Raw genomic sequence first — 27,980 nt, 5'->3', positions numbered from 1 at the left:
CATCAACCACGGTTCCCAGTGGAGGAACTAATGGCCCCGGCCAGGAGGTCTGTACTCCGACCACTTGGTTTTGCTGGCCCATCCGAGACCGCGGCGGCGAACACCCCTTCGTTTTTACATAGACATAGTCAAATCCAGCTGGGGCGCGCAAAGGGGCGAGCATTTGGTTCCGGGATGTGAAGGGTAGTGTCAAGGGCCGTTCTGGGCAATGATTGGGCACCGCAAGAACGCCCGACTAAGCCTTTCCGGGTTCAGGGCAGCTCCAAATGGACCCCTAGTCCCTGCCTCCCTCTTCGTGTACCCAGTGCCCATTGGCCGACTGTTGGGGACCGGCACGATGATTGCAGGACGGAGTTCAGGCGGCAGGTGAGGGGTGTGTGTGTGGCCTTTCAAAGTGTTCACCAACTGATTGTCTCAAACGGGCTGAAGATGCTGCCTTGGCAGAGTTCATCCTAGTTACATGCTTGTAGCTGCAGCCTGAGTCTAGGTGAGCAGGATGATGGGTACTCTCTTCACGTGAGCCCTTTCTGTTTTGTTTACCTGTAACCTCGACGCAACCCTGGTCGGGCACTTTGGGCAACCACCATTATGTCAAAAATACATTCCGTTCCTGTTCAGGGAGCAGTCTCTGAGCTGGTGTCTGCCCCGGAAGTGTGGAAGGCAGTTTTGGGGGGTGTGTATCGCTAGGTATCACATCCCAGCCGTTTGGGGGATTGTGTCTGAATGGAATGTTTTGTCTGAATGGATTTTATGTGTTATGGTGTGAGGTCTCCAGGATCTGTGTGCCTATGTGTCAGGGTGTGCATTTTCTGAGCTTTTAGAGCTTTTGTGTTCCTGAATGTGCCTTCTCTTTGGGGGTACCTGCATCCTAGGGTGTGAAGTCTCTGAGCTGTTTGTGATTCTGGTTTCCAAACTGTGGTGTCTCTGGCTTACTTGGTGTTGGGGGATGGGGGTGGGGAGGCAGCTATGTCTTAAGGTGTAAAGTGTTTGAGTCTTTGTCCACGGTGTAGGGTCTCTGATTTGTCTGGAAACTTTATCTTTTTTAAAAAGATTTATTTATTTATTCAAAAGTCAGTTACACAGAGAGAGAAGGAGAGGCAGAGAGAGAGAGAGAAAGAGAGAGAGAGAGAGAGGGAGAGGTCTTCCACCTGGTGGTTCACTCCTTAATTGGCCGCAACAGCCGGAACTGTGCCGATCCGAAGCCAGGAGCTAGGTTCTTCCTCCAGGTCTCCCATGCGGGTGCAGGGGCCCAAGGACTTGGGCCATCTTCTACTGCTTTCCCAGGCCATAGCAGAGAGCTGGATGGGAAGTGGAGCAGCTGGGACTCGAACCGGTGTCCATACAGGATGCTGACACCTGCTACACCATAGCGCCAGCCCCTGGAAACTATATCTTAAGGTTATATGATGTTTCTGAGTTATTTGAACTTCTGTGTTACTGTTTTGGGGGTCTTTGTATTAAGTTTGGAGGTGTCTTGTGGTTTAAGGGTCTCTAGAGGGTGATGTATATGAACAGTTTTAATTTGGTTCCCAGAGGTGAGCAATGTGGTCTCTTGGGGAGGGACCAGCCTTTGCTACAGTGTTTGTGGTCTCTGTTCTGTTTGGGGGTCTGTGTCTCAAGCTGTGTGTGCTCTCTATAAGGAATTTTGCAGTCTATTCTGAGTTCAGTAAGCTGTTTTTGGTGTCTGTGGGTATCTGAGCTATTTAGGGGTCTGTGTCTCAAGAGTGAAATATCTTCCCTTTGTGAGTGTGAGGTCTCTGTCCATGAACTGTAGATTTTGGAACCTGGCAAACATGATTTCAAAGCCTAGAGCTCCCAAGTCCTGGTTGTGTGATGTTAGGCAAGTCACTTGTCTTCTCAAACCTCAATAGATATAATAATCAATAAAACAGGGCCAGAACACATTTTGGAGAGCATCTTAGCAATGTGAGTAAAGGGTCCCGCTCCCATCCATCCTTCAGCAAGAATTTTCTGAACACCTACTATGTGCCTGGGTACTATCCGAGGTTCTGGAGATGCAACAGAGAACAAAACCAAAGTCATAGATGTGGTCAGTAAATACAAAGGTAATTCAGAAAGTTCATTGAAAAACAGAATTAAAATATGTTTATTTTGGCTCAAAAAAATGAAATCCATGCATACTGCACTGGCCCTGGGTGAGGAAGCTCTTGGTGTGTTCCTGGGTAGCATGCAGTCCTGCAGTAGTGGTAAAGTCTCACGCGGGTTTGGCACGTGGCACTCACTGAAAGCGTCTGGTGTCCACAGCTCTATTTCTCCCAAAGCCTGTGAGGGAGGTGGGGTTAGCCCTACGTTCCAGATGAAGGACTTGAGCCTGCTCACCTGCCCACACCTGACACCCCTAAGGCAGGGGTGACTCTCTGTTGCACCATGGGAGACAGAGGGTGTGAGCCTCACAGCTGGAGGAGGATGCCTCCACACTGAGTGCCAACCAGGCAGCCAGTGTAAAGGATTCGTGACAGGATGGGGACCCTGGCCATCACCGCATTTCTACTTCCGACAGAGGGCAGGACTTCTGGGAAAAGGAACTGAGGTGGAAGATAGAGGAAGAAAGGAGGGACAGTGAGGAAATACATGCTGGCTTCATAGTATTACCAGGACTTGGCCCAATAATAAATGAACCTTTTAAGAGCTAGTCACTCCTCCTCCCTTTTGTGCCTGAGCAGTTTGGTCCTAAAGCCATTCAGTGAGGCAGGGCGAGGCAAGCGTCTGTGTGTACAGGGGCATCCTAGCTTGGAGAATCAGAGCCCAAGCACACTGAGGAGGACATCTAAACCTAGGGACACCTGGAGTGGGTGTCGGGCCCAAGATGGTAAGGAGCACATGCTGGGAGTTGAGGAGAGGAGGCTAATTGTGTTTTAAAAAAAAGATAATGCACATTTTCCATGAACTTTTTTCCCCAAAGAAACCTTTTATTTAAGGAGTACAAATTTCATAAATACAACTTTAGGAATATAGTGATTCTTCCCACCATACCTACCCTCCAAATCTCACTCCCACCCTACCTCCTCCTCCCTCTCCCATTCCCAGTCCCATTCTCCAGGCTAATTGTCTTAAGAATTCTAACTTAAAGGCAGCGCGGAGATCCAGGGTCAGGAAGAACTCTGTATAGAGACGGAGGGCTTATGCGTTGTTGGGCTTCATCAACAAAGTGAATGTATTGAGGAAAACAGAAGCTAAGTCTCTCTCTCTCACTTTTAGAAAAAGAAATTTCAAATATGGAAAGGAGGAAAACTGGAACACTGAGGTGATATACTGGAATTGGAGAGCTACACCTAAACTCGTGGTTTGCAATATATAGATGTGAGTATATGGATATGTGGATGTGCACAGATACATGTGTGTGTATGTGTACATGTATCTATTCCAAACGTCCTGGAAAAAGCAATACCCCAATAGCAATAAGCACACTGACTCCCAGATGTTGGTTTCTTTTTTTAAAATTATTTATTTATTTGAAAGTCAGTTACACAGGGAGAGGAGATGCAGGGTAGAGCGAGAGGGAGGTCTTCCATCCAATGGTTCACTCCCCAATGGGCTGCAATGGCTGGAGCTGTGCCGATCTGAAGCCAAGAGCCAGGAGCTTCCTCTGAGTCTCCCACGTGGGTGCAGGGGGCCCAAACACCTGGGCCATCTTCTACTGCTTTCCCAGGCCATAGCAGAGAGCTGGATCGGAAGTGGAGCAGCCGGGTCTTGAACTGGTGCCCATATGGGATGCTGGTGCTTCAGGCCAGGGCGTTAAGCCACTGTGCCGCAGTGCCGGCCTTTTTTTTTTTTTTTTTTTTTTTTTGGTTTCTAAGTGCCATTCTTCCCCCCTTCCCCAAAAGGGAGCCAGGGCTCATTTGAGAAGTGATTGAGTCCAGGGCTGAGGGAAGGAAAGGATAAGATGAGCTTTAACTGTGGTGTCAGCAATAAGGGAATATCAAGGACTGATTGTAGACATGTAAGTTAAACACAGCAACCAGCTCAAAGAGGCTCCCTGCTAGCAAAAGTGGGGATAATTTTAGCATCGAAATAATGATGGTAATGGATTGTACCCCACTGAATAAAATGGGAAAGACTGGGTCAATACTGACACAATTAAGTGAACAAATCAATTGCAAGTTTGATGAAGAATGGAATATTTAAAATATGTGTCAGTCAAGTTGGAAAAGTGCATGTTTAAGCACATATGCCACCTTCATGAAGTGATCCAAATGAACACCACGAGGGATAAGACAAATCAAAGTCACGTGCCACGCAATAGGAAACAATGAAAACAGAGCATCATGTATGCAAAATTCTGGCCAACGATGCGTAACTGGAATCTGAAACGTGGGACAAACCCAGGCCTGGGGGTACTGTAGTTGCCCAGAGTGCCAAGGCCATGAAAGTCAGGAAAAAATGGAGGAACTATTCCAGATAAAAGGACATTAGAGACATGGTAACTAAATGCAACACGTGATTCTGAGCTACATCCTTGTGCTATATATAAACTGCATTGTTAGGAAAATTGGTAAATTGTAATGGGTCTCAGGATCAGGTGGCTGTACTGTAGCAGTGGTAACTTCCTGATTTTGAGTTTAATCATCCTCTTTCTTTCCCCATATGCAGCAGTGTCTAGTCTAAGATGAGGCCAGGTGCAAGACATTTTTTTTTCCTTTCGTTGAGAGAAGAGCAGTGAGAGGCTGGCGAGGCCCCCTGGTGGCTGTGGTCCTGCTGTGAGCTCCCCTCAGTGGCCGGTACTGCTCAGCCATGGACTGTTCAGCTTTCTGCAATACCGGCCTTTGCCAGCAGGAGGCGACTCACCTCCCAAACCGGGAAGGCCTCAGAAGACAGAGGAAGGAAGAAGAAGGACAGAGGTTCAACCTTCCCTCCAAGTGGGGCCACAGGCCTCTGGGTGCATGAGCCCCAGGCTGCGGTGTCCCTTGGTGCCTCCCTCTCTGTGTGTGGACAGGTGAGGGCAGCCTAGGGCTGGCTTTCTCCCTTCCTCCTGCAGGGCCAAGGATTTAGTCAGTGCTGTTCAGGGTTTTCTGCAGATAGTCTTCTTCTTCCATCTACCAGGAGCTCATTTACATAGTTAAAGGGAGATTCTCATCTGTTTAATGTTTTCTACTTAAAGTTTGCATTATAGGCTCTGTTCTGTAAGATACACTGGCTCAGCAACCTGGATGTCAGGGCACTTTGTACTACAGCTTAGTTGGTCCTGAGAGCACAGGCTTGGATCCCACAGGCCCTGGGGACAGTCCCAGCAGAGCCTGGGGTTTAGGAACCGACCACTAAACCCTCCACTCTCAAAAGCCAGATCCTGGCCAGCTGCCCTCTGCCTGCACCCAGTCCCTTGAATGCCCAGAACCTGAATGCTGGGTCTAGAACTCCTGGTTGGGATCTGCAGTGCACCAGGCCTGCTGGGGTGGGGGAGACCAAGGTCAGGAGGGTCCATCGGAAAGGAGGCAGCAGAACCTCTCCATGCGGCTTGAGGGATGGGCAGCATGGGGAGGGGAGTGCTCCCCCACTACCTGCTCAATGAGCTGTACAGCTGTGGCCCCGTTCCTGCCCCCTGTGAACCTGTTTCCTCCCCTGCACAAGGGGTGTAATTACACGCCCAGCCTGCAGGGGGCGCTCCTGAGCGGAGGGGCACTGAAGCTATGGGTAAGCAGATTTGTGGAGGCTCAGAGTTAGTAGAGGACTGACTTGGGCCTACCTTCCTGGGAATGCTCAGGGCAGTCAGGCAGGGCGAAGCTCTGAGGCTGTGAAGGGAGCCATGGGCCTGGGGACCAGGATGGGCATCTCTGGCATGCTCTTTGGTGGCCAACAGTGTCACTGGCTCTTTTCTGTTTGTCTTCATCTCTATGGCAAGGACCAGTTCAGTGAGCGCATTGCCCCATTGGTTCCTGCAACCCACAGGCAGTCACAGAGCCATGAGTCATCACCACCAGGGCCCCAGGTTAACACTTGGGGGATTCGTTTCACAAGATGACTTGTATGAGGTGTCATGATTTAATATCACCACTGTGTACTTAGGTGTTCCCCTACTGGATGGCTATTGTTTGATTTACATTTTAGCATCATATACTAGCTCAGGTGAGCATTCTTACTCATACATGTAAACCTGGGAGAGATACAGGAATGCTCATGTAGTAACCCTGCTTGTAATAGCAAACAAAAAAACAGAATTAGAAATAGGTAGCCAGCGTTGTGGTGCAGCAGGTTAAGCTGCCATCTGCAGTGCCGGCATCCCATATGGGCGCCAGTTTGAGTCCCCAGCTACTTCACTTGCAATCCAGCTCCTTGCTAATGTTCCTGCAAAAAGCAGAGGAGGATGGCCCAAATGCTTGGGCCCCTGCACCCACATGAGAGACCCGGATGAAGCTCCCAGATGAAGCTCCTGGCTTCTGGCTTCAGCCTGGCCATTGTGGCCATTTAGGGAGTGAACCAGTAGATGGAAGACCTCTCTGTCTCTCCCCACCCCGTTCTCTGTAACTCTGCTTTTCAAATAAATAAATAAATGCAAAAATCTTAAGGAAAAAAACCTAGAAACAGCCCAGTTACACATCCATAATGAATGCATAGGTAAATTGTGTTATGTTGACACCATGGAATACTACATAGCCATGAGAATCAGTGATAATCAATGAACTAAGACACAGGGATAATGTTAAGGGAAAGAAGCCAGATACTAAAGAGGACTTGCTACCTGATTCTCTTATGTAGGGTTTAAAGCTAAATGAACCTAGTGTTTAGGTATACATATGGCTGTGTTAAAATAGTTTTGCAGAAAACAAGGATTCTCATTTGTCTGATAGGCATATTTTTATCTTAAGTTATTAATAGAGGGAAATGAGGAGATGTTTTTTATTTTTTTGGAGATGTTTATTTAAGGGTACAATGTTTGGTTATAAGACGTGTAACTTGGGGCCGGCGCTGTGGCACAGCGGGTTAAAGCCCTGGCCTGAAGCACCGGCATCCTCTATGGGTGCCGGTTCAAGACCCGGCTGCTCCACTTCCGATCCAGCTCTCTGCTATGGCCTGGGAAAGCAGTAGAAGATGGCCCAGGTGCTTGGGCCCCTGCACCCACGTGGGAGACCTGGAAGAAGTTCCTGGTTCCTGGCTTCGGATCGGCGCAGCTCTGGCCATTGCGGCCAATTGGGGAGTGAACCAGCGGATGGAAGATCTCTCTCTCTCTCTGCCTGTGCCTCTCTCTGTGTAACTGGCTTTCAAATAAATGAATATATATTTTTTTAAAAAAGACATGTAACTTATAGGTATCTAATGTATAGCATGGTGACAGTAGTTAATACTGTATTGTTTACTTGGAATTTGCTAATAGAGTGGATTTTAAGTGTCCTTACCACCCACCCACCCCACCACACACAAATGGTAACTATGGATGTGTTTATTTATTTGACTGTGGTAATCACCACATAATGTGTGTGTGTGTAGCATCAACTTGTTGTACACCTTGAATGTATACAAGTTTTATTTTTCAATTAAATGATTTTTTTAAAAAAATCACAAAAGAGGCTGGCGCCGCGGCTCACTAGGCTAATCCTCCGCCTGCGGCGCCAGCACCCTGGGTTCTAGTCCCGGTTGGGGCGCCGGATTCTGTCCCGGTTGCCCCTCTTCCTGTCCAGCTCTCTGCTGTGGCCAGGCAGTGCAGTGGAGGATGGCCCAAGTGCTTGGGCCCTGCACCCCATGGGAGACCAGGAGAAGCACCTGGCTCCTGCCATTGGATCAGCGTGGTGCGCCAGCCGCAGTGCGCCGGCCGTGGCAGCCATTGGAGGGTGAACCAACGGCAAAGGAAGACCTTTCTGTCTGTCTCTCTCTTACTGTCCACTCTGCCTGTCAAAAAAAATTAAAAATTTTTAAAAATCGCAAAAGATCATACAGTAAAGTTGACATTCGGAGTATTCAGTTCTATAAGTTGGAATACATGTATAGATTCCTATAACCACCAGCACAATCAGAAAACACAAATATATTCCCTACCTCAAAGAACTCCCTTTAGCTACTACCCCCATCCTTAAGCCCTAGTGATCTATTTTTTCATCACTCTACTTTTGTCATATCACTGTACTTTTGTCATTTTAGGAGTGCTATATACATGGAATATAGCATGTAATCTTTTAAGACTGGCTCCTTCACTCAGCATAATGTGTATGAGTTTCATGCATGTTCTATGCATCATTATAGTTCATTCTTTTATTGCTGGGTAATATTCATTTTGTGTATGTACCACAGTTTGTTTAGCCATTGCCCATTTAAGGACATTTGGGTTGTTACTTGTTGTTAGTGATATGAGTAGTGCTGCCATAAATATTTGTAGAGATGTTTTGTGTGAACACAAGTTTTTATTCCTCCTGGAAAAATAGTATAGATTTCTAATTGTTCAAACAGCATTTGGAAAGATTATCTTTTCTCCATTGTATTGGATAAAATTCTACAATATTCTTCACACAAATGTGGCCAACTGATTTTTTAAAGATTTATTTATATATTTGAAAGAGTTACAGAGAGAGAGAGAGAGAGAATCTTCCACCCACTGGTTTACTTCCCAGATGACCACAAGGGCCATGGCTGGGCCAGGCTGAAGCCAGGAACTTCATCTAAGTTTCCCACATGGGTGCAAGGACCCAAGCACTTGGGCCATTTTCTACTACTTTTCCCAGGTGCATTAGCAGGGAGCTGGATCAGAAGTGGAGCAGCCAGGACTTCAATCAGCACCCATATGGGATGCTGGCAACGCAAGTGGTAGCTTTACCTGCTTTGCCACGATGCCAGTCCTGGCCAATTGATGTTTACGGAGGTTTGTTTATCTGTTTGCCAATATGATGTTGTCTTGATTACTATAGTCTCATGGCAAATCTTCACTTGATTTTAGCCAAAAGGCCGAGAAGCTATGGCAGATCTTAAAATTGGTGTTATTCTTCCAATTTTGTCCTTTAAAAAAAAACCAAAAAGATTTATTTATTTATTTGAAAGAGTTACACAAAGAGAGGAAGAGAGAGAGAGAACTTCCATCTGCTGATTCACTCCCCAAATTGCCACAGTGTCCAGGGCTGGGCCAAGCCAAATCCAGGAGCTTCTTCCAGGTCTCCCTCGTGGGTGCAGGGGCCCAAGCACTTGGGCCATCTGCTGCTGCCTTCCCAGGCACATAAGCAGGGAGCTGCATCGGAAATGGAACAGCTAGGTCTCAAACCAGTACACATATAGGATTCTAGCATCGTAGGCAGCAGCTTTACCCACTATACCATGATGCTGGCCCCCACTGTTGGCCTTTTTAAATATTTTATTTATTTATTTATTTGAGAGGCAGAGTTACAGATGGAGAGAGGGAGAGACAGAGAGAAAGCTCTTCCATCTGCTGGTTCATGCCCTGACTGGCTGTAACAGCTAGAGATGGGCAGATGCGAAGCCAGGAATCAGGGGCTTCTTCTGGGTCTTCCACTTGAGTGCAGAGGCCCAAGGACTTGGGCCATCTTCTACTGCTTTCCCAGGCCATAGACAGAGAGCTGGATCAGAAATGGTGCAGGGGACTTGAACCAGCTCCCTTATGGTATGCTAGCACCACAGGCAGAGGCTTAACCTACTACGCCACAGCACCAACCCCTCCACATACATTTTTTTTTAAGATTTATTTTATTTATTTGAAATACAGAGTTACAGAGACAGATAGAGACAGAGAGAGAGGCCTTCCATCCGCTGGTTCACTCCCCAGATGGCCGCAATGGCCGGAGCTACGCTGATCCGAAGCCAGGAGCCAGGAGCTTCTTCTAGGTCTCCCACGTGGGTGCAGGGGCCCAAGGACTTGGGCCATCTTCTACTGCTTTCCCAGGCAATAGCAGAGAGCTGGATTGGAAGAGGAGAAGCCAGACTAGAACCGGCATGCCTATGGGATGCCGGAGCTTCAGGCTAGGGCATTAACCTGCTGTGCCACAGCGCCAGCCGCTCCACATACATTTTTAATCAGTTACTCCTGCTGAGATTTTTAATTGGAATTGTATTGTCTGTAAGTTAATTTAGGGAATATTGATAATTATATTGAGTCTGTCAACTCTTGAGCACAGTATGTAGTTCCATTTATTTGTATCTTTAATAAGCTTCTTGTAGATTTTTAAAAGATTTATTTATTTATTCAAATGAAACAGTGACAGAGAAAGAAGAGGCAAAGACAGAGAGAGATCTTTCATCCACTAGTTCACTTCCCAAATACCCACAACAGCTGGGTCTGCACTAGGCTGAAGACAGGACGCAGGAACTCCATTCAGGTCTCCGACATAGGTGGCAGGAACCCAAGTACTTGGGTTATCACCTGTGGCGTCCCAGGTACGTTAGCAGGAAACTGGATGGAAACTGGAGGCGGGACTTGATCCCAGGAACCCTGATATGGGATGGAAGCATCCCAAGCAACAGCTTAACTCAGTGTGCCACAACGCCTTCTCCTCTAATACTTTTCAGTATATAGATCCTGCACATATTTTCTAAGGCTTTTGGGGAAGCTATTGTAAATGGTATGTGTATATATTTTGGTTTTTTATTTTAAGATTTATTTATTTATTTGAAAGGCAGAGTTACAGAGAGGGAGGGAGAGAAAGAGAGAGAGAAGGAGAGAAAGGGGGGGGGAGAGAGAGAGAGAGAGAGAGAGAGAGAGAGAGATCTTCCATCCGCTGATTCACTCCTCAAATAGCCAATAATGGCCAGAGCTGCGATGATCTGAAGCCAGGAGACAGGAGCTTCTTCCAGATCTCCCACATGAGTACAGGTGCCCAAAGACTTGGGCCATCTTCTACAGCTTTTCCAGGCTATAGCAGAGAGCTGGATCAGAAGTGGAGCAGCCAGGATGTGAACCAGTGCCTGTATGGGATGCTGGTACCTATGCCTCAGCACCAGCCCCTGTGTTTTGTTTTTTAAATTTAGGTTTCTGGGGCTGGCATTGTGGTGCAGCAGGTTAGTCAGCTGCCTGGGATGTTGGCATCCCATATGAGGTTTCAAGTCCCTGCTAATGCAACTGGGAAAGCAGCAGAGGATGACCCAAATGCTTGGGCCCCTGCACCCACATGGGAGACTCAGAAGAGGCTGCTGGCTGCTGGCTCCTGGCTTTGGCGTGGCTCAGCCCCAGCAGTTGCAGCCATTTGAGGAGTGAACCAGCAGACGGAAGATCTCTGTCTCTCCCGCCCTCTCTCCAACTCTGCTTTTCAAATAAATAAAATAAATCTGGTTTCCAGTTGTTCATTGCTAGAATGTAGAAGTACATTTTATTTTTTTATATTGAACTTATATCCTTTAACAAAGCTAAACTCAGTTATATGTCTTAGGAATTTTATAGATTTCATTTGGATTTTTATATATAGACAAGCGTGTCATCTATGAATTGGAGCCCTTCCCAATCTGTAAGCCATATATTTATTTTTCTTTCCTTGCTGGAGTGGCTGGGACCTCCAGGAAGTCAGAGTGGAAATATTTGCTTCATTCCTGACCTTAGGTGGAAAAGAAAACATTTAATCTTTATTAAGTATGATAGAAGATATGGATATTTGTGTAGTTGTTCTGTAACAAGATAATTCTTTTCTTTTTAAAGAAAAATCTACTTACTTATCTGAAAGGCAGAGTGACAGGGAGAAAGAGAGTTTTTTTGTTTGTTTGTTTTTTTTTTTTTTTACAGGCAGAGTGGACAGTGAGAGAGACAGAGAGAAAGGTCTTCCTTTTTTCCGTTGGTTCACCCTCCAATGGCTGCTACGGCCAGTGTGCTGTGGCCAGCGCACTGCGCTGATACGAAGCCAGGAGCCAGGTGCTTCTCCTGGTCTCCCATGCGGGTGCAGGGCCCAAGCACTTGGGCCATCCTCCACTGCACTCCCAGGCCACAGCAGAGAGCTGGAGAGGAAGAGAGGCAACCGGAACAGAATCTGGCGCCCGGACCAGGACTAGAACCTGGGGTGCTGGCTACGCTAGGCGGAGGATTAGCCTATTGAGCTGCGGCGTCGGCCCCATAGTTATTTGATAATATGTGGGGAGCAACTCGGACTAGACTGTTACTGGAATTAAGACTTATTCTATGCATCTGCTCTCCCACAATATGGCGCTGAGAAGGGAGAAACAGCTTCTACACAGCTGCCTCCAGTTCAACCAATAAACTGTAGGACCTGCTCCTGATTGGAGGAGAGCAGCATACTCGGCGTGTGGGTAGCAGAGTTGGGATTGGTGGAAGAGGACTATAAAGGAGGAGAGAGACAACATGCACCAGGAACATCTAAGGGGAACATCTATCTGAAGGAACACCTGTGCAGCCCCCGAGAGAGCCGGCCGGCGGTGTGCCGCTCCCCCGCGGAAGTGGGGAATGTGGCAGGGGGAACCACCCTTCCACGGAGGTGGAAGGGACGGTAGCCAACCCGGGAAGAACCAGCAGCAAACCCGGGGAGGGCCGAGCAGACAAAAGAACAGCGCAGGGTCCTGTGTCGTTCCTCCACGAAGAGGGGGAGCGACATAATGGTGCCGTGACTTGGATATGAAGCCTAGGCAGGGTTTAGTGTCGTTCCTCCATGAAGAGGGGGAGCGACAATAATATAAATTTTTCACCAACTTTTTAAAGACCCTTCATGTAGTAGATAGCATTGATTGACTTTTGAATATTGTGATACCTTGGCATTTCAGGAATAAACCCCATTTGGTCAGGATTTATTCTTTTTTCTATATTATTCGATTTAGCTTGCTAATTCTTTTGAGCATTTTCCATATATGTGTTCATGGAGGAAATTGGAGCATGGTTTTTTTCTTCTACTGATTTTAGTAAAACTGTGGAGAAGTGTTCTTATTCTTCTCTTTCTTTGAAGAAATTGTGTAGAATTGCTATTTCTTCTTAAATTTTTGGTAGGACTTTTCCAGGGAAACCATCTGTGCCTGGAGACTTTTTTTTTAAAGTTTCCAACTGCAAATTTGATTTTCAAATAGATATACATCTATTCAAACTATCTATTTAGAGGAGCTTTTGGGAGTTTGTCTTTCAAGCAATTGTCCCGTTTCCTCTAGGCTGCCAAATGTATGTGTGCACAGAGTTGTTCCTAAGATCCTGTTGGTTTTTTTAATTTTTATTTGCTTATTATCTGAAGTGTAGAGGACACTGGATTGGGCCCTCCAGCCACTTAGAAGTTACTTCATTTCCACAAGTGTCGACTTGTGCCTCCTATATGTCATCCTCTGCTCTCTCCTGAGGACACAGGGATGTAGTGGGTGTGTTTCCACCCTTCTGGGAAGGACCCCTGAATCTGCTGAGGAAGAAGGTCTGGAAACAGAACTTCGGTGCAGTAGCAGCCTTCAGCATAGCTGGTGTGTCCATCAGTTCCCAAGAAACTGCAAGATGAACATCTCCCTGTTGATCATCCCCACTGATTAACAGCTTATCCTGGAAAGATCCTTTGGGTTTGTACATTGGATTTCCCTCATCATATTTCCTCAAGACATGTACAGCTAGAAAATAGTGGTACTGATATGTTGGATCAAACTGGAATCCAAAAGAGAATTGCCTTCAATAATGTGATTTCCCCAAGCAATTCATCTTTAAAAAAATATATATTTTATTTATTTATTTGAGAGGCAGAATTACAGAGAGGGAGAGACAGAGAGAAAGGTCTTCCATCCACTGATTCACTCCCCAAATGGCCACAATGGCCAAACGTGAGCCTATTTGAAGCCAGGAGCTTCTTCTGAGTCTCCCACGTGGGTGCAGGGACCCAAGAACTTGGACCATCTTCTGCTGCTTTCCCAGGCCATCACAGAGAGCTGGATTGGAAGAGGAGCAGCTGGGTCTGGAACCAGCACCCATATGGGATGCTGGCACTGTAGGCAGAGGCTTAGCCTACTATGCTACAGCGCCGGCCCCAATTAGGATTTGTAATTGTCCAGATGAGCAACATTTTAAGCTTCCCTCTATGGAAAAAAATGATTTGTACCCCTCAACTCCCAAATGCTGGTAGTCTACATTAATCATTATAACACCCATAAATGCCCTCTGAAATTTCTTTGTGGGCCATAATGATACACTGGTTATAAGCTTCAGGTTTAGGATTTTAAAAACTGTCCTCAATATCTCAGGCATGGAAAGCCAAGACACTATGGCAAAAAATGACCTAAATGAAAGATCTCTGTGAGTGAGATCTCAGTAGAAAGAACGGGCCATCAAAGAACAAGGTACCTTTCTCTGAAGGGAGGAGAGAACTTCCACTTTGATTATGGCCTTGTCTAAATAATGTTGGAGTTTGTGAACTCAAGAGGCTTCCCTAGCCTTGGCAGTTCATAACAAGAGCTTTGGGTGATTACTAACGTCATAAATAAGAGTGTCAATTGTTAAATCAACAACAGGAGTCACTGTGCACCTTCTCCCCATGTAGGATCTCTGTCCTTAATGTGTTATACTATAAGAATTAACAGTATAACTAGTATTCAACAGTACTTTATACTTTGTGTGTCTCTGTGGGTGCAGTCTGTTGAAATCTTTACTTAGTATATACTAGTTGATCTTCTGTACATAAAGACAATTAAAAATAAATCTTAATGAAGACTAGGATGGGAGAGAGAGTAGGAGATGGGATGGTTTGCTGGTGGGAGGGTGGTTATGGGGGGAAGAACCGTTATAATCCAAAAGTTGTACTTTTGAAATTTATATTTATTAAATAAAAGTTTTCTATTAAAAGATAAATAAATAAAAAACTGTCCTCAAGTTTCTGATTCACATCAGAAGGAATGTTGCAGTTGGTATCAGGACTCAGTGCAGAGGAAATTACATGGCAGCGTGGAGAAGGACACACCATTCCCCAGGAAGGACAGTGGGCACCTTCCTCGTCTGTCCTGCTTTCTGTGATAAGGGGTGGGGGGTATTCGGGGACAGGTGGGGAGTGAGGTGAAGCTTCCTTTCAAAGATAAACCACTCTGGGGCCAGCGCTGTGGTGTAGCAGTTAAAGCCACTGCCTGCAGTTCTGGCATCCCATATGGGTGCCAGTTCAACTCCCGGCTGCTCCACTTCCAATCCAGCTCTCTGCTATGGCCTGGGAAAGCCATAGAAGATGGCTCAGGTCCTTGGGCCCCTGCACCTGCATGGGAGACCCGGAAGAAGCAGCCAGTTGGGGAGTGAACCAGCGGATGGAAGACCTCTCTCTCTGCCTCTCCTTCTCTGTGTAACTCTGACTTTTAAATAAATAAATAAATCTTAAAAAAAAAAAAAAGATAAACCAGTGCCATAGCTCACTGATGCTCAAGATGGCTATGTGGTTCTTTGTGCCTCTTTCCAGGTTGGGATACTAGAGGAAGTGGTTGTGCTAGGTCTTTAAGCTCTCCTGGTAAGCTTCCTGGTGTGGGATGGCAGATGAGATTAGGAAATGGATAGTCAAAAGAAGAAGGGAGCAGGTACGCTCAGGTGATAGGTAGCTTTGGTTGAGTTGAAAGGAAGACATTTGTCCTAAGTTCTGCTGTTGCTCTAGGCTTTGTGTGGAATGACAGGGTGGTATAAGACACATGCTGGTAAGAGGTGGCCCTGAGAAAAGTCAAAGCCATTTACAGATTCAAAAGATTAGTCCCTGCCCCCCATCTCCATTCATCACCCATAAAAAGAAGTGATTTGAAATAAACTGAAGTTCAAGGAGAAAATACTGTCAGGGTTGTGATGTCTTTTCAAGAGAGCCATTGCCCTACCTCTACCCTGTCCTTGTGACTCGTACACTGTGTTCCAGGAATGGTCCACGTGTTGGAGACAACCCTGCCACTGAAGGGATTTAATAAAGTCCCCTGAAATTTTCCTAGGCAGAGCTGTAAAATCTCAGAATCTAAGAGATCATTCCAGCCACACTAAATGGGACTCACAGGGTGAGTCACAGAATTCATATTTTTAAAAAAGTCCCTGGGTTCTGACTTACTTGAAAATCTGTCTCAGACCTACTACTAGAGCAGGCAAATAGTCTTATTTGTCCCAGCTACCAAGCTTCTTTCTCCACTGTGAGGGTGTGGATATGACAAAGGTTTGGTGTGGACTCTGAAGCACAAACCAAAGACCTTCAGTTTAGGAGACTCAGCAACAGCCTGTTACAATAAGGAGGCTCTCAGACCAGTGTCTCCAAATAATATCCAGACTCTAATCCTTTAAAGTGTCCATGTCTAAAAGAATTCTGAGAAAAACAAATTTCTGACTGTGCAGGCCCATGCTGAAATTTTAAAAAGAAAATTGGTTTATTTGAAAGGCAGAGATACAGAGAGATAGGAAGAGAGAGAGCTCTTCCATTTACTGGTTCATTCCCCAGATGGCTGCAATGGCTGGGGCTGGGCCAGGCTGAAGCCAGGAGCCAGAACTCCATCTGGATGGCATAGCAGGTAAAGCCACCGCCTGCAGTTTCAGCACCCCAAATGGGGGCTAGATCAAGTCCCAGCTGCTCCTCTTCTGATCCAGCTCGCTGCTGTGGCCTGGGAGAGCAGTGGAAGGTGGCCCATGTTCTTGGGCCCCTGCATTCGTGTGGGAGACCTGGAAGAAGCTCCTGGCTTCTGGCTTTGGATCTGTTCAGTTCCGGCCATTGTGGCCAATTGGGGATTGAACCAACAGATGAAAGACACACACACACTCACTCTCTCTCTCTCTCTCTCTCTCTCTCTCTGCCTCTCCTTCTCTCTGTGTGTAACTCTTTCAAATAAAATAAATCTTTTTTAAAAAATAAAATGTGAATGAAAACTTCTCTAGGGCATTTGAATTCTAAAGACCTCACGATGTGATTTGTATAATGCTTTGGAAAAGGGAAGTGGTCACTGGATAATGACAGAACATACACATATACAAATTGAAAAACATTTGAAAGCATTTTAAAGACCCAAAGAACTTCATCTTATGGATCCTTTTGGGGACATTAATTCTGTCTGCCAACCTTCCTGCATCAGATTGTCAAGATCCAAGATTGGTGAAGACAGGAAACTGTGGGCAAACTTGCATCAGTGACAGTTTATTTCTTGTATAATTTTCACAATCAGACTTTTTTTAATCTTGTTTATTATTTCTGCCAATAATATCCTTTATGGATCAAATGAATATTGATGATATCAGTATTTTCTAAGCTAAATCATAAGGAGAAAGTAAACTTTTTTTTCAGATTGGAAGTCTGAGGAAAGGGGAAAAGAGGAGAGAGGATGGAGTGTGAGAAGAGGACGTCGAGGTTATGAGGGAGCAGTGAGAGATGTCTGAGAGGGTAAAAGGGAAGAGGAACAATGGGGAAAGGCAGAAAACAGATGAGCTAGTGTTGTGGCACAGTGCATTAAGCCACCTCCTGTGATGCCAGCATCCCATGTGGGTGCTAGCTTGAGTCCTGGCTGCTCCACTTCCAATCCAGCTCCCTGCTAATCTGACTGGGAAAGCAGCAGAAGACAGCCTGTGTACTTGAGCCCCTGGTACTTGGCTTTGGACTGGCCATCCCCAGCTATTATAGCCATTTGGGGAGTGGTTGGAGGATGTCTGTCTGTCTCTCCCTCTCTCTCTCTGTAACTCTGCTTTCAAATAAATAAATATTGTTTTGTAAAAAAAAAAGTGAAATCTCAGGGCCAGTGTTGTGGCGTGATGGATAAAGTAGCGATCAGCACTGCTGGCATCCCATACAGGTGCCAGTTTGAGTCCCAGCTGCTCCTCTTCTGATCCTGCTCTCTGCTGTGGCCTGGGAAAGCAGAAGATGATGGCTCAAGTCCTTGAGCCCCTGCACCCACGTGGGAAACCCGGAGGAAGCTCCTGGCTCCTGGCTCCAGATTGGCACATCTCCGGCCATTGTGGGCAACTGGGGAGTGAACCAGCAAATGGAAGAGTCTCATTCTCATTCTCTCTCTCTCTCTCTGCTTCTCCTCTCTCTGTGTAACTCTTTCAAATAAATAAACAAATCTTTTTTAAAAAAGTGAAATGAAACATAAGATTTAAAAGCTCAGCCAGCGCCGTGGCTCACTAGGCTAATCCTCCCCCAGTTCTAGTCCCGGTCGGGGCGCCAGATTCTGTCCAGGTTGCTCCTCTTCCAGTCCAGCTCTCTGCTGTGGCCTGGGAGGGCAGTGGAGGATGGCCCAAGTACTTGGGCCCTGCACCCGCATGGGAGACCAGGAGGAAGCACCTGGCTCCTGGCTTCGGATTGGTGCAGCGTGCCGGCCGCAATGCACTGGCCGTAGCGGCCACTTGGGGGTGACCCAATGGAAAAAGGAAGACCTTTCTCTCTTTCTCTCTCTCTCTCTCTCTCTCTCTGTCTAACCCTGCCTGTCAAAAAAAAAAAAGATTTAAAAAAGCTCACACTTCTGGATACTTGTTGTAGTCCACACATTGTTTTTAGTGTTCATTCATTCTCTCCTTCCCACTCCTCCCTCCTTTCTCTTTCTCTCTTTCTCTCTTTCTCTCTTTCTCTCTTTCTTTCTCTCTCTCTCTCTCTCTCCTTCTCTCTTTGCATGCATTCACACACACACATTTACACAAGGGTTCTTCCAAAAGTTCATGGAAAATGGAATTAAAAGATAAGATTATTTTGGTGCCAGAAACTCCAAAATCCATGTGCACTTTTTCATTACATGCATTTTCTATGAACTTTTTGAGGATGCCCTGTGTGCATGGAGTTCAAACATTTTTGCACCAAGATAAACATTTTTTAATCCCATTATCCGTGAACTCTATGGAGTTCCTCATATGTTAAAGTCACTGGGGCTGGCGCTATGGCATAGCAGGTAAAAGCACTGCCTGCGGTACCAGCATCCCATATGGGCACCAGTTCAGGTTGCGGCTGCTCCACTTCTGATCCAGCTCTCTGCTGTGGCCTGGGAAAGCAGTAGAGGATGACCCAGGTCCTTGGGCCCCTGCACCCATGTGGGAGACCCGGAAGAATTTCCTGGCTCCTGAAATAAGCTCCTGGCTCCTGGTTTCAGATCGGCGCAGCTCTGGCTATAGCAGCCAATTGGGGAGTAAACCAGCGGATGGAAGACCTCTCTCTCTGCCTTTCCTTCTCTCTTTGTGTAACTCTGACTTTATTGAGAGGTAGTGGGGCCTTTAAGAGGTGTTAGGGATGTGGGGGCACTGCCTTCAAGAAGGGATTAATATAGTTCTCATGAGAGTAGTTACCACAAGAGTGAACAGTCATAAAGCAAGTTTATCTCCCTGTTCTGTCTTGCATGTCAGCCCTTCTGCCTTTTCCACCATGAATTGAAGCAGCATGTGGCACTCACTAGAAGTTGAGCAAATCCTGGTGCCATGCTCTTGGGCTTTCCAGTCTCCCGAACTATGGGCCAAAATAAACCTCTTTATAAATTACCATCTCTCAATTATTCTGTTACAGTGACAGAAAACAGACTAACACAATGCCTATGGCAATACTATCAGGTAAGTACTGTTAATGTTATCTCTTTTTACAGATGAGGAAATGACAGCACATAGAGTTTAAGAGGCTAAGTAATGGGGCCAGTGTTGTGGCATAGCTTGTGACACCAGCATCCCATTTGGGCATTGGTTCGAGTCCCGGCTGCTCCTCTTCAAATCCAGCTCTCTGCTACGACCTGGGAAAGCATCAGAAAATGGCCCAAGTCCTTGGGCCCCTGCACCCATGTGGAGACTCAAAAGAAGCTCCTGGCTCCTGGCTTTGGACTGTCCCAGATCAAACCATTGAAGCAATTTGGGGAGTGAACCAGTGGATGGAAGACTCTCTCTCTGCTTCTGTAACTTCGCCTTTCAAATAAATAAATAAATCTTTAAAAAATTCAAAGAGGCTAAGAACTTGCTCAAAGTTACCTGACTAGCAAGGGCAGAATCAGATTTCTGCCCAGGCTAGAGAGAAACATAAAGAGACACGGAATCCAATCCCAAAGCTCTAGAATGCACTGCAGGGTCAATGTTTTCTGGATCAAAAGGCAGGTGGAAATGTTCAACAGCATTAATCAGATTAATCAGATTCCTTGTGTTTGTGGATGGATTTAATGCAGTGACAGACATAGAAACATCCGTAGGCTTACTATTCAAATGGCTGCAACAGCCAGGTCTGGGCCAGGCCGAAGCCAGGAGTCAGGAATTTCATTCTGGTCTCCCATATGGGTGGCAGGGGCCCATGTACTTGGGTCATCTTTTGCTGCCTTCCCAGGTGCGTTAGCAAAAAGCTGGATTAGAAATAGAGAAGCCTGGGGCCAGTGTTGTGGTTTGGTGGGCAAAGCTGCCACCTGGGACACCAGCATCCTGTAGGGGCACTGGTTCAAGTCCCAGCTGCTCCACTTCCTAGTTCTTGGACCCCTGCACTCATGCAGGAGACCCAGAAGAAATTCTTTTTTTTTTTTTTTTATTTTTGACAGGCAGAGTGGACAGTGAGAGAGAGAGAGAGAGAAAGGTCTTCCTTTTGCTGTTGGTTCACCCTCCAATGGCTGGCACATCGCACTGATCCGAAGGCGGGAGCCAGGTGCTTCTCCTGGTCTCCAATGCGGGTGCAGGGCCCAAGCACTTGGGCCATCCTCCACTGCACTCCCTGACCACAGCAGAGAGCTGGCCTGGAAGAGGGGCAACCGGGACAGAATCCGGCACCCCGACCGGGACTAGAACCCGGTGTGCCGGCGCCGCAAGGTGGAGGATTAGCCTATTGAGCCGCGGCGCCGGCCAGAAGAAATTCTTGACTCCTAGCTTTAACCTGGCCCAGCCCTGGCCATTGCAGTCATCTCGGGAGTGAACCCGTGAATGGAAAAATCTGTTTCTGTCTCTCCCTGTCTCTGTAACTGTGCCTTTCAAATAAATAAAAATAAATCTCAAAAAAAAAAGATAAATTTTTCAAAAAAGTGTAGCAGCCAGAACTCAAACCAGTGCTCTGATATGGGATGCCAGCCTCACAGGCAGCAGCTTAACCCACTGCTCCATAATGCTGGCACCAGTGTGAAGTTTAAATAATATGGAGTCGAGGCCAGCGCCGTGGCTCACTTGGTTAATCCTCCACCTGCGGCGCCGGCATCCCATATGGGCACCGGGTTCTAGTCCCAGCTGCTCCTCTTCCAGGCCAGCTCTCTGCTGTGGTCTGGGAAGGCAGTGGAGGATGGCCCAAGTGCTTGGGCCCTGTGCCCGCATGGAAACCAGGAGGAAGCACCTGGCTCCTGGCTTTGGATCGGCGCAGTGCGCCGGCCGTAGCGGCCATTTGGGGTGTGAACCAATGGAAGGAAGACCTTTCTCTCTGTCTCTCTCTCTGTCTATAACTCTACCTGTCAAATTAAAAATAATAATAATAATAATATGGAGTCAATACATGGAAAGCAGGAAGGATGGTTTCTGGTCCACATCAAGCTTTGCATATGTGTTTTCTGCCATCAACATCAGCAGCAACATCCTTGTCAATGTTATCATTATGAAAAATTGCTTTGGAATAATGGTAAACAAATGAAACAGCAGATTTAATGTCATGAAGATATTACCTCTCTCTAATCTCATAATTTTTTAATAAATGCATAGAAAAAGACTAAAAGGTATTATAGTACATATTACATGTTTTTCCATACATGTAAGACTCAGATAATTTTCAAGGAACATTCTTTTCACTGTTTTATTTGCTTTTTAGTCATTATTATAACTCAACCACTATTTCTATTGTAATTTTTCAAAAGTTTTTTCTGAAGACTGTTAAGTGTCTTGTTTTTTAAAGATTTATTTACTTGAAAGGAAGACATACAGAGAGAAAAGGAGGGAGGGGGAGAGAGAGATTTTCCACGTGCTGGTTCACTACCCAAATGGCCGCAACAGCCAGGGCTATGCCAGGCCAAAGCCAGGAGCCAAGAGCTTCTTCTGGGACTCCCATGTGGGTGTAGGGGCCCAAGCAACAGACAGGGCTGGGCCAGACTGGACTCTAAGCAGTGCCCCACAGGGGGTGCCCGCACTGCAGGGAGCATTGTAGACAGTGCCTTAACCAGCTATGCCACAAAGCCAGCCCCTACAAAATTATTTCTTGGATAAGTTGAGAAGAAAGGAAAAAAATGCATATTTGTTTTTTTATATTTATGTAATTGCCTTTACCTGTGATCAGGGGTGATTTGTTTCAGCCAGAAGAACTCCCTTTAGGCTTTCTCATAAGGAAGGTATGTTAGCAACAAGTTCTCTTTGTTTAATGGGAATGACTTTATTTTGTTTTCATGTTAAAGTGATAGTCTTCTGGATAAAGGAGTCTTAATTGACAGTATTTTTCTTTTTTAAAAAACACATATGAATCACTGTGTCATCCAGTTCCTATTCAGAAAAGCTCCAAAAAAAAAAAAAAAGGAAGAAAAAGCTCTAGTCCATCTTTTATTTTTTTTATAAATTCCTGACATTACATAGCTAAACCTAAATGTATTAATATTCTTTTATGTTTCCATGACAAACAGAAAAATTCATGAACTAAAAAAAAAAAAACACCAAAACCATACAGAGAGAAGCTTATAAAACTAAATATGGATCTCAGCATTTACAGCTAAACAGAGAAAGGAATTAAAATGCTTTAATTTAAAAATCACAGGTGGATAACAAAGTGGGTAGAAACTGAAAGTTTACAGATGATTTAAAACTGGGAATTTCAGACTGTTTAGAAACTACACAGGCAGATCATGGGTGATGGAGAACAACAGAAAGGGATGATGCATGACTCTGCATCATTCTAGTGACGCCCCATGCCACCCATCTCTGAGGAAAATCTGCTGCTGATTAGATTTTTGAGGCAGGCTAATGCTTGCAGCAGATCCGAGTGAGTAACCTGCCTGTCAGTGTTTGCAATTTTGCTCTGCACCCCAGACATCTGATGAATCTCACTGATTTTGGTACGACAGAGTAACCTCAGTCCTTTTTTTTTTTTTTAAGATTTATTCATTTATTTGAAAGAGTTACAGAGGGAGGGAGGCAGAGAGAGAGAATCATCCAGATGTCCGCAACAGCCAGGGCTAGGCCAGACCAAAGCCAAGAGCCAGGAGCTTCTTCCAGGTCTCCCACATGGGTGGCAGGGGCCCAAGCACTTGGGCCATCTTCCACTGCTTTTCCCAGGCCATTAGCAAGGAGCTGGATCAGAAGTGAAGCAGTCAGGACTTGAGCCTGAGCCCATATGGGACGCTGGCCTTGCAGGCAGCAGCTTTACACCCTACACCACAGTGCTGCCAATCCTGTCCCTGTTCTTGGCTTCCCTTTCCCAGTGTGAAACCAACTAGGACAACATGGATAGGAGTCTGTTTGCAGCAGTGCTGCACCAGAGATGGAGCCTCTAGCCCACCACTGGGGGTTAGGCTGAAAGAGGGGAACCCTTGCGTCTTAGTTGCACTTGCCTAGAACATAGCTTCAACAACAGGCAGTTGGAAGAAAATGAGAAATGCCGATACCATCCCCTGCCTGAAATGATAGCTCTCATGCTGGGAGGCAGTGGGAAGAGGGAGCCCCTTTGCGCTCTTAGCTACACCAGTCTGGAGTGTAGTTTACTTCTTGCGAAGTAAAATATAAGAGGAAGGGAGCCAATGTTGGTTCAGACATCAGGAACTCACATGCCCTTCTGAGGCTGTGGTAGATTTCCTTGATAAATGTTTCTTCTTGGGGCCGGCACTATGGTGTAGCAGGTAAAGCTACCGCCTGCAGTGCCAGCATCCCATATGGGTGCCAGTTCGAGTCCCAGCTGCTCCTCTTCTGATCCAGCTCTCTGCTATGGCCTAGGTGAGCAGTAGAGGATGGCCCAAGTCCTTGAACCCCTGCCCCCGCGTGGGAGACCCAGGGGAAGCTCCTGGCTTCAAATCAGTGCAGCTCAGGCCATTGCAGCCAATTGAGGAGTGAACCAGCAGATGGAAGATCTCTTTCTCTCTATGTCTCTCCCTCTTTCTCTGTACCACTGCTTTTCAAATAAAGAAATAAATCTTTTAAAAAATTCAGTTTATAAAGGGCTATGGAGGGGCCAGTGCTGTGGTGTAGCAGGTAAAGCTGCCACCTGTGGTACTGGCATCCTGGCTGCTCCACATTCGATCCAGCTCCATCCTAATGTGCCTGAGAATGCAGTGGGGGATGGCCCAAGTCCTTGGGCCCCTACACCCATTTGGGAGACCCAGAAGAAGCTCCTGGCTCCTGGCTTCGAATCTGCCCAACTCAGGACTGTTGTAGCAGTTTGAGGAGTGAACCAGCAGATGGAAGATCTGTAATTCTGCTTTTCAGAAAAATAAACAAATCTTTTTTTAAAAAAAGATTGGAAATTTTGGTAGAAACTGCTTTGAGTCAGGGAGAGAATTGAAATATTCTCAACTTTGATATTTCCAATACATTAACATGTTATTTATTTGTGTTTGCTTTAATTTTTAACAGTGACTTGTAGATTTCTGTGTATATTTTATTCTTTTTAAAGATTTATTTATTTTGGGGGCCGGCGCTTTGGTGCAGCAAGTTAACGCCTTGGCCTGGAGCACCAGCATCCCATGTGGGCGCCAGTTCGAGACCTGGCTGCTCCACTTCCGATCTAGCTCTCTGCTGTGGCCTGGGAAGGCAGTGGAAGATGGCCCAAGTTCTTGGGCCCCTGTACCGGTGTGGGAGGCATGGAGGAGACTCCTGGCTCCTGGCTCCAGATCAGTGCAGCTCTGGCCATTGCGGCCAATTGTGGGGTGAACCAGCGGAGGGAAGACCTTTCTCTCTCTCTCTCTGCCTCTCCTCTCTCTGTGTAACTCTGACTTTCAAATAAATAAAACTTTAAAAAAAAGATTTATTTTTTTTTTATTTTCAGAAACCTGGAACTCCATCTGGGTCTCCCATGTGGGTGGCAGGGATACAAGTACTTGGGCCATCTTCCATTGGATTGTAGGCACATTAGCAGGATTGGAAGCAGAGTAGCTGAGACTGGAAGCAGTGTTCCAATATGGGATGCCAGCATTACAGGTGGCAGCTTACACTTCTGCACCACAATACCTGCCCTGATATAATTTTTATAAATCATAAATAATACTTGTTGGAGAAGATCTAGAGAAACTGCAATCATCATATATCCCTAGTGGGAATTCAAAATGCTGTAGCTGCTATGGAAAACAGTTTGGCATTTCCTCACAAAGTTAGACATAAGAGTTACCATATGACCTGGCTATTTTACTCCTAGGTATAGGCTAAGGAGAACTGAAAAAAAAATGTCCACTTTAAAACCTGCATACTAATGTTCCTAGTAGCATTATTCATGATAGTCAATGAGTACAAACAACCCAAATATCCATCAGCTAATGCATATATATATAAACCAAATGTGGTATTGCATCCATTTAATGGAATTTCATTCTGCCATAAAAAGAGTGGAGTAGTGATACGTGCTAGAATGTGGAGGAAACTTGAAATTATGGGCCCGGTGCTGTATAGTAGGTTAAGCCTCTGCCTGCGGTGCCAGCATCCCATATGGGCTCCACTTCTGATCCAGCTCTCTGCTAATAGCCTGGGAAAGCAATGGAAGATATCCTGAGTGCTTGGGCCCCTGCACCTATGTGAGAGACCCAGACGAAGCTCCTGGCTCCTGGCATTGGATTAGTGCAGCTCCAGCTGTTGCGGACATTTGGGGAGTTAACCAGTGGATGGAAGACCTCTCTCTCTCTCTCTCTCTCTCTCGCTCTAACTCTGCCTCTCAAATAACAAAATCTTCAAAAAAAGGAAACTTGAAAATTATAATGGTAACAGAAATCAGACACAAAAGATCGTCTATTCTATGATTCTATGTATATGAAATGTCCAGAATGATAAATCCATAAAGACAGAAAGCAGGGTAGTGAAAGACAAGGGGTGAGGGTAAGGGAGAATGGAAAAAGAATGCTAATTCCAAGTACTTTGTTCTGGAATTGGTTATCAGCGATTATTGCACTGAACTGTGCAGCTCTAAAAATGAATACTTTGGAATGCTTAATAAAGTAAAACATACTTTATTTTTATTTGACAGGTAGAGTTATATATAGAGAGACAGAGAGAAAGGTCTTCCTTCTGGTGGTTTACCCCCCCAAATGGCCGCTACCGCCAGCGCACTGCACTGATCTGAAGCCAGGAGCCAGGTGCTTCTTCCTGGCCTCCCACACAGGTGCTGGTGCCCAATCACCTGCACCACCTTCCACTGCCCTCCCGGGCCACAGCAGAGAGTTGGACTAGAACCTGGTGCCCATATGGGATGCCAGCGCTGCAGGCAGAGGATTAACCAAGTGAGCCACGGCGTAGGCCCCCAGTAAAACATACTTTTAAAAAGACCACATGCGAGCCGGCGCCGCGGCTCAATAGGCTAATCCTCCACCTTGCGGCGCCGGCACACCGGGTTCTAGTCCCGGTCGGGGCGCTGGATTCTGTCCCGGTTGCCCCTCTTCCAGGCCAGCTCTCTGCTATGGCCCGGGAGTGCAGTGGAGGATGGTCCAAGTCCTTGGGCCCTGCACCCGCATGGGAGACCAGGAAAAGCACCTGGCTCCTGGCTTTGGATCAGCGCGATGCGCTGGCCGCAGCGGCCATTGGAGGGTGAACCAACGGCAAAAGGAAGACCTTTCTCTCTGTCTCTCTCTCTCACTGTCCACTCTGCCTGTCAAAAAAAAAAAAAGATTAAAAAAAGACCACATGCAACTGCACATATTTTTGGGAAACGTGGTCTTATTACACTAGCAGATAAGCTTTGTGAGTCCTGCTACTGTTAGCACAGTCACCACATTTAACCACTGTAGACAGTTTAGGTGATTCTTTGCCCATGTTTTCTGTATGTATATATGTCACATGCACACACACACACAGAGTACTCCCCAGTAAGAGCATGTCATGGCAGAAAGCTCTGTGGTGGTAAGGCTGGTTCCCTCCACTCTGTTTTAAGGGTAGAGGGTATTCAAAGGCATAATAATAACATAGCAGTTCTCATTTTGTCCTCCAATACTCGCTGGGAATTAATGGGCATTTATGCATACCCCCAAGTAGTTTCTTCCTGCTGTTGCTGTAACATAGCTCTTTGGAAGTGTAAACAATTCTTTAGGATACATCTTAGCACTGTGATTTCAAAGTCAACAATTCATTCCTTAAACAAACATCAGTGGAGCGCCTCCTGTGTGCCTGACACTGCTCCAAATGCTGGAGAAAAAGCACAGAATAAGACCAACAAATATCGCTCTTTCCAATGAACGGAAGAGGCAGAACACGAATGCCCAAAGAGGCCGTTACCTCTCCCTGCACAGTTGTGCCACCGATCTGCATGTCCACCACTGAGGCAGGGAGACGCTGGCCCTGGGCCAGCACACTCGGCACCACTTCTGGGGCAAGGACCTGCCACCGCAGGCTATGCCCTATCCCAGCCTCCACAGATCCTCAGAGTCTGCAACCCAATAGGATGCTACAGCAGAAATGAGACCATGGTGGAATGGTCCCCTAAGAGCATCCACAATGCAGCGGGAGATCCAGTGTGATGTTCTGGGAGGGGGAGGAGGGATAAGCTGAGGATGAAATGACCCGCTGGAAATGACCATCAAACTGCCAGATCTAGGTGAATCACCAGAGACGGCAGGGACGTGGAGGAGTGGCGGGAGGGGATGTCCTGGACAGAACGTACCATGAGAGGCTCAGATGAAGCAGTCTGCCTGGGAGATAGACTGGGAAGGGGAGCTCCTACCCGTAGTTCAGATAAAGCACTGTGTGCCAGGTGCAGCGGGCTGCCCACCACACACAGAGCTCCACGCCTCCACTTTCACCTCCCCAAAGGTCACCATGATCTCAGTTCTGGCTCCAGCCCAGATTTGTACAGATGCAAATCAAGCAGGAGCCGCGGTCTAGGACAACAAAGCAAGTGAATGGCTCTCAGGTGGATGAGCTGGGCAGAGGCTAGGAACGATCCTAGCATCATCTGGATACAGGCAGGATTGCTGCTCCGTTCTCTCCCACGGAAGAGAATGTTCGCTGGCGTGGGGGTTGTCCTGCTTTGGGAGTTCATAGTTGCACATTTGGAGCATAAAGTGGTGGAGGTGGAGAGGAAAGTGGAGGGTCAGAATTGTGAGTCACACATGTTCCCTGGGGGACTAAAGGC

General features: G+C 46.5%; 2 long non-coding RNA genes across 4 annotated transcripts in view; one reads left to right on the top strand and one right to left on the bottom strand.

The window, feature by feature from the left end:
- Positions 1-152: 152 nt before the first annotated feature.
- Positions 153-19,730, top strand: LOC103351833 (uncharacterized). The gene is made up of 3 exons (XR_519500.4): positions 153-366; positions 3,220-3,321; positions 19,384-19,730. It is a non-coding gene; the product is annotated as an uncharacterized lncRNA (long non-coding RNA).
- LOC138847725 (uncharacterized) overlaps positions 3,447-27,980 on the bottom strand; it is a 37,127-nt gene continuing 12,593 nt past the window's right edge. For all 3 annotated transcript variants that reach the window (XR_011385668.1, XR_011385670.1, XR_011385669.1), the window contains exon 3: positions 3,447-3,883. This is a non-coding gene — a long non-coding RNA (uncharacterized lncRNA). The remainder of the gene's footprint in view (positions 3,884-27,980) is intronic.

Source organism: Oryctolagus cuniculus, chromosome X (genome assembly GCF_964237555.1).
Source record: "Oryctolagus cuniculus chromosome X, mOryCun1.1, whole genome shotgun sequence".
Taxonomy (NCBI): Eukaryota; Metazoa; Chordata; class Mammalia; order Lagomorpha; family Leporidae; genus Oryctolagus; species Oryctolagus cuniculus.
This window is presented reverse-complemented; position numbering and strand designations above follow the sequence as displayed.